We start from the raw sequence: 10,067 nt of genomic DNA, 5'->3' as shown, positions 1-10,067 counted from the left end.
ATCCTCAAGGGAATAGTTTTGAGAGCTGAAATGCATGTCACTCATGTTTGACACGCTCTTTCTGCAGACAACGAAAATACCCAGAGTGCTCTTTAGTTGCTGCCAGCTTATCTAGACATGAACACTATTCTGGGAATAGGTAACCAGAGAGCACAATGGTGTCATACGACACACACTCCCAATTAACCTGTGGTTAGCTTATACCTCAGTTAGCTGTCAACTGGCCCTTAGACAGCTGCAGTTCTACATCCAGTTAGAATGAACGGCATAGATATATGTGCACAGTAAAGATGTGTACACATAAGAAAAATTCAACACAATGTCACTTCACTTAGCCCATTACTGAGTGGCAAAATGAGATTATGAGATACTTTCTGTGATATAAAAAGTTGAACTTAGTACCAGTACAGGAACATGTAAAAAATATATAAACAGTGACTAAAAAGCAAATTATTTGTTTCAAGCAGTTCCATTTCATATGTTAACTTGTTTTAAAAATATATCATTAAAACGTTTATTACACTCTCTGCCTGTTACTGTATCTATGTCCTTTTTTTTTATAAAAAAAGAGCAAAGACTGTATAAAAAGTGAGTTGTGTTATGAAATCAATGAAATACAAAGTGTTACAAGAAAGAAACTGTGTTTGGCGTTATTTGCTATTGTACTAAAAATATGGAATAAGTACCTACAAGTGTTGATCCTGATTTGATCAAGAAGGTACGACAAAAACAGATGACCATGAAGACTATCAACGAAAATGCTGTAGCTCCAGGAAAAGTTGAAATGGTCAGTATGAAATTACCGCCATTCTGGGTTGAAAACCCCACATTTAGTTCTGCCAAGCTGAAGCAAAATCCCATTTCGCTGGCATAACAAGTGAAACAACGAAATTCAGCTATTTAATAGGGAAAATGGAGAGAAGATTTCCAGAATGAAATTTTCACCCTGCAGCGTAGTGTGCGCTGATATGAAACTTCCTGGCAGATGAAAACTGTGTGTCGGGCCGAGACTCGAACTCGGGACCTTTGCCTTTCACGGGCAAGTGCTCTACCGACTGAGCTACCCAAGCACGACTCACGACCCGTTCTCACAGCCTTAATTCCTCCAGTACTTCGTCTCCTATCTTCCCAACTTCACAGAAGCTCTTCTGCATACCTTGCAGAACTAGCACTCCTGGAAGAAAGGATATGGTGGAGACATGGCTTAGCCACAGCCTAGGGATGTTTCCAGAATGAAATTTTCACCCTGCAGTGGACTGTGCGCTGATATAAAACTTCCTGGCAGATCAAAACTGTGTGCCGGGCTGAGAAGATTTGTTGAGAAATCTGTAATTTGGTTGCCAGTTCTGAGCCAAATAAATATTTTTTAGCTACAGAGAGACTCTTAACAGTGTTTCAGAAGAGCAAAAAGTACATAAAAAAGATTACTTAGTGAACAGCATTAGGCGATCTAAAACCAAATCAACTGTTACTAAAAATGCAAGGTCATGCAGGAACAGGTGAGCGACAAGGCTCTGAACACTTTATGGCTAGATAAATTTCCCAGCCATATTCAAAGAGTTTTAGCTATTTTTGAAGAAGATACAGATAAATTCTCATGGAAGACCAAATAATGGAAATACGATCAGTTAATGAAGTCCCAATTTCATTTCAGAAGTTATCAGCTGCAGATTCGACTTTGGAGCTACACAAAATGTGTGTGTAAATGACTAGACTGGAAAGTCAGCTCAGAGAAGACAGGAATGAAAGATGAAAATGTTCTCATAACACAAGCAGAAGGTTATCAAGATATAATAACAAATAGAAGTATTATTACTAATACTGCTACTGTTTTCGTCTTGGAACAGGCTGCAGGCCAGCAAATCGTACTGAGTCTTGTGAATGGCAAAATCAGGGAAACGAGAAGAAGGAGACAACAGCAGTCAGATGTATTGCCACAAATGTTGTTGCATCTCACTCCAGCGTTACTTGTTTGTCGCATATTACAATTCGTAGCAATTGCTCTTGGTAGACAGCAGAGCAGATGTCTCTGTACTAACAGCAACAAAGAAAATTACCAAATAAAAGAGGCTGAATATAGATGTAACCTTGGGTACCGAATTTCTTCATATTTATTAGCATTGTTTGACGTCGAAAACGAAAGATTAATTGATAATGTGACAAAGGTTAGCACCATCGTTGAAGTAGAGATGTGGAGTGGATCATGTGACTGGAGCAGGAATATGTGTTAAGTAATGGGAAAGGAGTGAATTCTGGACAGGGCAGCTTTTTATGAGTTGCCCAAGTTTCAGAAGTGTCTGGGTGGCACAGAGTGTAAGTTCATCTGGGTGGAAGCAGTATGATGGGCACATGTGTGCTAAGCACTGTGTGCTAAGCGTGGTTGCCCATGAGTAGAGACTTAGTCTCTGTCGAACATAACTGGTGCGTCCAGTTTATTGTGACGAATGTGGATATAATGTCACAGGTTTGATCAAAATCGATGTATGTTATAGTGGAGTGGACTCAACATGATTCCGTATTTTCATGGTATTTTCTACATATTAAGCAATATTGGCGTTTTATGGTTGTATGTAGGGCAATGCTGAAACTTCCCCTTTTAATAATTTATACACGACTGTGCTTAAACTGACACACAATATTTTTTTAGCGCAACGCAATCTGACTTTCAACACACAATATTTTGTTAGCGCAACGCAATCTGACTTTCAAAATTCTCTACAAGAGAATGGCCCTGACTAACATTAACCTGTACTTTTCAGAAATCACTTACCTCACAAAAATCTTGGTTACTCCCACTACTGCAATACAGCAAGCGCCACTACTGCCAGCTAAATAAAAGATTCAAACTATGGAAGGCACTAACTACTGATAGGGATAGTTAGCAAATAAAAGATATTAATAGAGAACCAACAATGTATTTACCTTGATATCATGACAAATTACAAAACTCCGCCATCTCTCTCCCCACATCCACCACTGCTGGCGGCACACCTCCAACTGCCCAGCGCTACGCGCTGTTCACAGCCAGCTGCCTAACACTACAATGGTTGAGTATTACAACAATGCAAAGCAGCCACAGACTGCACACGGCACAGCCGGTGATTTTCATACTGAGGTGGCGTTATCAATAAAAAAACCTAAACAGCCTACTTACATAGCCCCCATGCTCCCCACAAAAAATTTTACAAATTGGGTTGGGCAGTGCCCAATACAGATTTGAAAAAATTTTTCATAATTACAATAACTAAGAAATCAAATGCACACACTTATTGATACAATGTTGGTCAAAAGCTAAAATTTTCTCACAGTCCATAAAGACAGTCTTGATCATTCATCACATTGCAGTGTTTTTCTCAAAGTCTGAGCAGTAAAAGACAATGCACACAGACGTAGTGGATTTCCATGCAGTCTTGAAGAAGTAGTGTTGTCCTTCCAACGGAAAGACAGTGCTGACTCTTGACATGCTGACAGGTAATGGGCCACAACAGAGCAAACCCACAACAGAGTCAGTCGAAGTTTTGAAGAGTATCGTTTGGTAGGTCATCACAGAGCAGACCCACTGTAGTCCTGGTAGAGATTATGGTATTGGTGGGCCACCAGAGGTGCAGACCCACTGCAGTCCTTGTAGAAATAATGGTATTGGTGAGTCATCAAAGGTGCAGACCCACTGCAGTCCTTGTAGAGATATAATGGTACTGGTGGGCCACCAGAGGCGCAGACCCACTGTAGTCCTTGTAGAGATGGCCAGCAGCCATCTGTTGTGACTGTGCAGGTACACAATCACCATTGAAGAGTCTTGCGGATAATATAACAAGTCCATAACCATCACTTGTGCACTCACAAAGTTGTTGGAATTGTCCTTAGAACAAGCAATGCTGTTATCCAGTCCCTTGCTGAATTATTAACACACGTGCAAACACTAACAGTCCCTACTTGTCACATATTGTCCATATACTATGACCAACAAAAACGTGTGCAGTGAAATGTAACTTACAAGTTGCTTAATTTGATGACCTGGTGTCAATTACAATTTTATAACATAAGAACACAATAACAAAGATACAAAACACATCATTCAAGAACATAACAATACAAATAACAGTTGCGGTAATAGGGGCTTTACAAAAGAATAGAAATAAACATATACATCAGTGTTACAGGAATTATGACATAATTTCATACATAAAAGATCAGAATAACTTTTGAAACATCAACTTCACACCTAAGCATTAACACAGAACAGATAAATGTCTAATCATCTTTACAAAGTAAATAACATATTATCAATGCAAATTATATTTGAGGATCACAGTATTCCTCATCATAGTGAATGTAGCTTAGTATTAGAAGAAGAAAAAATTCTATGAAACTACACAAAGACAGGAAGAAAACAAATACACAAGGGTACACAAACACATAGTGGGATAACACAATGGAAAGGACAGGGTTCGTTTTCAGTGTAACTTTTGGTACTGCAGTCCAACCCAAAACTTCATTCCATAGATCTTTCGTCTTATTTCCACATTTGTTTCCACCAAAAAAATCCTATTCAAGCATGCTTTCTGTATATATATATATATGTTCACATATTTCTTACCTCATTATTTATTTTCCATTATCTTACTTCATCATTTATTTCCAAGAAAATCCTACCTAAACCTGTTGTCCCTAAACCCTACTTTTTTTGGTTCATATCCTATTTCAAAATACTGTTTTGGCCAAACCATTTTCTTATAGATTTTCAATGTATTTCTTCCAATTCATCATAGTTAGTTTCTTATATAGTCTACCCCCTCTTAAGCTAACTTAAATCTACTGAGCTCAGATATATATACCAAGGGACGAGGCAATGCAGCATCACATAAAACAATTAATATAAACAGCAATGAAAAAAAAAACGCAGATTTGCGAAGCAAGCAGTATTAAGAAATTAGCAAAGCAATTGTAATATTACAAGTAATCTAAGGCAATGTGCAGCAAACAATAAAAATATAAAAATAAATCATTAGTAAAACTGGCTTAACAGAATAATACAAAATCAAATTCAATAACACTATGCCTGGCAAACAGCAGCAACTTGTACCTAAATATGACATAGCTCAAGCAGAAAAAATAGTACACTAAAGATAACAATGCAGATAAGGGAAATGTATAATCACATCTTAATGTCTAAGTAATTAAAGTGGTGCACCACAAAAACTAATTCTACAAAAAAATTACTCAGTAGTTGAAAAGAAAATTATGTATGCAGTTCCTGGTATTAGTCCCTTCTTATTGTTCTTTCCATTCCAAGAGCTCCTTTTTCGAAGAATGTGGATTACAAAATTATTATTTAATAGATCTGCAGACAGAAAATATTTATATTAGTACATCTATAAAATTTTATTTTAACCAGTGCTGCAGTGCAGCTAGAAACTAGATATTAAACAAAATGGGCAAAGCAAGGCGTGAAACGTCATTCACTAGCCATATGGCATTTCTCTCAATTAGCACGACAATAGCCGTGAAATGTTGCGATGCTTTCTACAAAGGAACGTCAATAGCGATTATAATGGCCTCTTTTTTCTTCTACCTGTGCCGCTGGAAGGCTAATGGTTTTTTTTTTGTTCGGGGGCTGTCGCCCAGGTGTCTGACACAGCTGTGTGCCCACGACGTATTACGTGCAGGTGGTCACTTAACTTTCGTACGGAAATATTTACGACAGCAGTTTCCGCTACAATGGCAGTCTTAAATAAAAATATTTCACAGGTCAAGAATTAGCGTTGCAAACCTGTAAAAACAAAATCCTATAAATATAAGTGTCCAAAAAAAATATTCGTCAGCATTGTGATACAGTCACGCATTTACACAAATTTCATAACTCTTAAAGTACGATTCTTGGTTTCCAACATACTTCTTCACAAGTCAGAGGCCCTAAATCACTATTCATTACTCCTTACCTTATTACACATATACAAATTCGTCGACGCTTCTTCAGTACTTCATCATAAGATACATAGCATAATCAAATTCCTCATATAGCATCGGCTTCTTTATCATAAACATACCGCAACAGCGTAATACACATCGTCGTCGTAAATATTTCATAACATCTCAGTCAATTCTCAAAATCGTCGTAGCTTCCTCCAATAATTTCAAAACCTAAAAAAATTCTCTGCTCATTTCAATAGTGTCATCTACCTCAAACGTACTTTAAAAATCATGATCTCATACCAAATACATCATTCAAAGCTCTCATAGTATCACAATGGTTCCGAAAAAATATGAACAGTTTACAAAGTACAGACAAAATACAATTTCATAAGTGTGAAGGTATCCAACTGTGTAATTGCGTTAACATCTGTCACTGACGTAGTAAGAAAAAATGTTTGTCTCTCAGTTAAATGATCTGATAGCTGTGTAATTCTGCGTTGGAGAAATATGGTACCGATGTGTAAAGTTGTATAAGCAAATACCATATTAGCTAGGGTTCCTTGTGGTTGCCACACACATGGTACACAAAGTAAGCGTGTACCCCCCTGAGGATAAATGTAATTATACCCTCAGGTGTTACAAATTACAGCAATGGAATGAAATGTATCACGGAAAACTTTCTTTGTAATTCAAAAATCTTTAAAAATAAATGTTTTAAGTATAAAATTAATCACTCAAATACGTGTCCTATAGCGCTAAATGTGCGTCTTGCTGTAAGATAATTCTGTGGAAGTGTCGTAATTATCGTCCTCCGAAAGCTAAGTTCCACAAAAGTCAATGTACTTACCTCGTAATAAACAACAGTGAAATGCTTTGCGTATAGATATCGTAGTTATTATGCTTATTGGCGTGATGAAGAAATTACTGTACAGTAACGTATTGTTGTGCCGCGTAAAAGGCTGTCTCATTGTTGCTATACCACAAAAGTTACTACTAAAACATGTTTTACTTTTCAGAATAATACAGAAAAACTGTGCAGATGTAAAACAGATACACCGCAAAAGCAACAAGGTGAATTGTGTCATTAGTAGCGTCGTGACAAAATCGTGTAGCTGTCACATAAACTAACCACTGTGTCCTCTGGTATCTCACAGAAAGTACTTTAAATCCAGAATGTATTTTCAAGTAAACCATAATGTTGCATTAAAATCTCATTAGCAGTACCAGTATGTGTCCTAAGTATGTAAGCCTTATAGTCGTTACATAATCATGCAACTAACAAGCAAGAATGTACACACACAATAACACTGTGTCGTCTGTTCACTATAACAATGCATTCGTAATTTCTGTTTACATAAGTTCTCTTGGTTCTTGACTGGATATTTAACTTCAAACATTGTTGCATGTTAACAGTTTCTTAAGTCTGACAAAGCATACTAGAAATGTGAAGTGAAAAATTTTATGGCAAAGACTAAGTTAAAAAGCAGATTATTTTTCAATAAACGGTTTTACATGTGAAGGGTGGTGCAATCCTTTACTCTTCATAGTACTCAGAGTTTGAACAATGCAATTATCATGCGGTATACGTCGTTAAAGAATACTGGAATTTTTCTCAAGGTTAGCGTCTATGTTATTTTTCTCGGAGCCAGCCGGCGCAGGTGTCTGCCTGCGGTGCGGGTCATTGTCTGTTTCTTTGTTGGCGCGCGTCGTTATTGGGGTTTGGAGACCGAACTTCTACAAATTCGCCTTGCCGAGAGGGCCCAGCTCTGTTATAATCCCGCCAGTTCTGATGCAATTCAGGTCTGTCGTTACGAATATATCGTCTGTCGTCATGTCGGTAGTTTACGTAGTTTCTTGTTTGTCGGTCATGTGGTGGAGAATTTCTCCCTGAATCGTAACTGCGCGCTGAACTGTTGCGTCTGAAAGTATGCTGTCTCCCTTGATAATAATAGTTCTGGTTACCATATTGTCTGTTTCTATAGTTATCTCTGTCATATTCATTACTACGGAAATGCGATCTTTCTCTGTAACTATTATTCTGCCAACGGTTGTCATAAGGGTGGTGTCTGTTTTGGTCACGATTTGTGTTGTGAGAGTAGCCTTGTCGTGTCCATTTATTATTTCTGTCGTCGCGAAACTGTGACGTATGTGACCTGTAGTGATTGTTTTCCTGTTGTCGCATCCGGTGACTGTCTGTGTCAATTTCTAATTCTTGTAGGAGTCCCTGAAAAGCTTCAATGTCGTCTTTGCAACGTCCTGCCAAAATAATATTTCTTAAATGTTCAGGCAATTTCATTAAGCAAATGCGGATGAGTTCTGAAGGGCTGTATGGGTTTGAAAGATATTGATTCTTATGCAACATGTTTTCAAAATATTTGACAAGACTGGAAAATTCTGATTGTTCAAAGTGTTTCATCATCATGATGCTATGTTTTACTTGGTCTTGTATAGCTTGAGACCAATATGCTGAGAGGAAGGCATGGTAAAATTCTCCTTCACTGTGGCAATCGTGAATGACCGATCGCATTCTTACAGCTGGTTCATTCTCTAAGTAGCCACACCTAAATTCTAATCTGTGTTCTAATGACCAGTTGGGAGGAAAACAATGAGAGAATTGATGGAGCCACGCTTGTGGATGAATGTCGTTGGCAGAATTCTTAAACGTTTTGAATTTACGTGTAGTAATGAACTGCTTATAGTCAAAATCATCGTGTCGCCGAGTAGCATATCGGTCATTGTTACGTCGTGTCGGCGGTTCCATCTCAAAATTCGGTGTGCCTTGCCAATTTCTTTCATAATTTCCGAAGTGTCCTGTGTTATTATTTTGTGGTTGATCCGTATTTCTATGTCCCTCTTCCCGTATTGGGGCGCGAGTGTCCTCTGAAATACGTAATTCTTGTATTACCTGTGTCAGCTGATCTTGTACTTCGCGGATTTCTCTTTGGTGTTGCGTATTAATTTGATTCAGATTTTGTTTCAGTTTCCTAATTTGTTCGCTCTCTTCTGTGTCATTAAAGACTACCGGCTTTGTGTCGTTCAGATTATCATCTACCTTCGTAGATAAGTTAGTGAACTGATCCGAAAGTTCGGCTACTTTCTCCGATAGTGAACAAATTTCCTCAGTGTGTTTTTCTGAACCAAGTTTTAGAGTGTCCATTTGTGTTGAAATCGAATCTACTGTGTCCTTTAAGTTTTCTTGAGTTTTTGCAAGTTGCGTAACCGAATCGGTAGATGCAACTGAGTCAATTTTAGCCGACAAGGTCTCATGATTTTCATGAACAATGGTTTGCAGTTCTTTTATGGCTGCTTCGTGATTCTGTAATGCATTTTCATGCCACGAAAAAATAGGTTGAAAATGCTCACAAATTTGTGTTTTTACGTCATTACAGACTTTTTGACATTTCGATTCAATGTGATGTAACTCATTAGTTAAATCTTCATGTGTTTGTTCAAGAGTTTGTTCCAATGAGTCTAACTTTTTAAGATTTTGTTCCACTGTGTCTAACTTTTGAAGATTTTGTTCCATTGTGTCTAACTGTTGCTGTGTTTGTCTCTGATGTTGTTCCATTGTGTCTAACTGTTGCTGTGTTTGTCTCTGGTGTTGTTCCATTGTGTCTAACTTTTTAAGATTTTGTTCCACTGTGTCTAACTTTTGAAGATTTTGTTCCATTATGTCTAACTTTTGAAGCTTTTGTCCCATTTGTTGCATTAATTGTAATAACAGTGCACTGGTGTCTGAAACATGTTCCTCAGTGCTATTCGGCAGTGAAGTTGCACCGGCAACATTCACATTTTGACAAGCAGAAAATGTGTCTTGACTCATTTGAGAAAACCGTGAGGACCCAAAACCTGAGTCTACAATATTTGCGAGATTGTTTCCTGTCATTTCGGATTCCTGAGGCGAGCTGTTGCCGACCGATCGATCAATAATGCTTCCCTGTTCTCTAATTGTTTCACTGTCTACACCATTGTTTGCCGCCCGCTCCATTTCCCTATGCACAATTACCAAATGAATAGTGGATAGGAACTCTGCTTTGTGGAAAAGGATGTTGGAAACCGAGAATCGTACTTTTAGAATTATGAAATGTGTGTAAATGCGTGAATGTATCACAATGCTGACGAATATTTTTTTTTGGACACTTATATTTATAGGA

General features: G+C 37.8%; 1 non-coding gene across 1 annotated transcript; it reads right to left on the bottom strand.

The window, feature by feature from the left end:
- Nucleotides 1-995: 995 nt before the first annotated feature.
- Trnas-uga (transfer RNA serine (anticodon UGA)) lies at nucleotides 996-1,070 on the bottom strand. Its single transcript has one exon. It is a non-coding gene; the product is annotated as a tRNA-Ser (tRNA).
- Nucleotides 1,071-10,067: the final 8,997 nt, after the last annotated feature.

This window comes from Schistocerca nitens, chromosome 9 (genome assembly GCF_023898315.1).
Source record: "Schistocerca nitens isolate TAMUIC-IGC-003100 chromosome 9, iqSchNite1.1, whole genome shotgun sequence".
Lineage (NCBI taxonomy): Eukaryota > Metazoa > Arthropoda > Insecta > Orthoptera > Acrididae > Schistocerca > Schistocerca nitens.
Note: the sequence above shows the minus strand (reverse complement) of the source record. Positions and strands in the feature narration are given on the sequence as shown.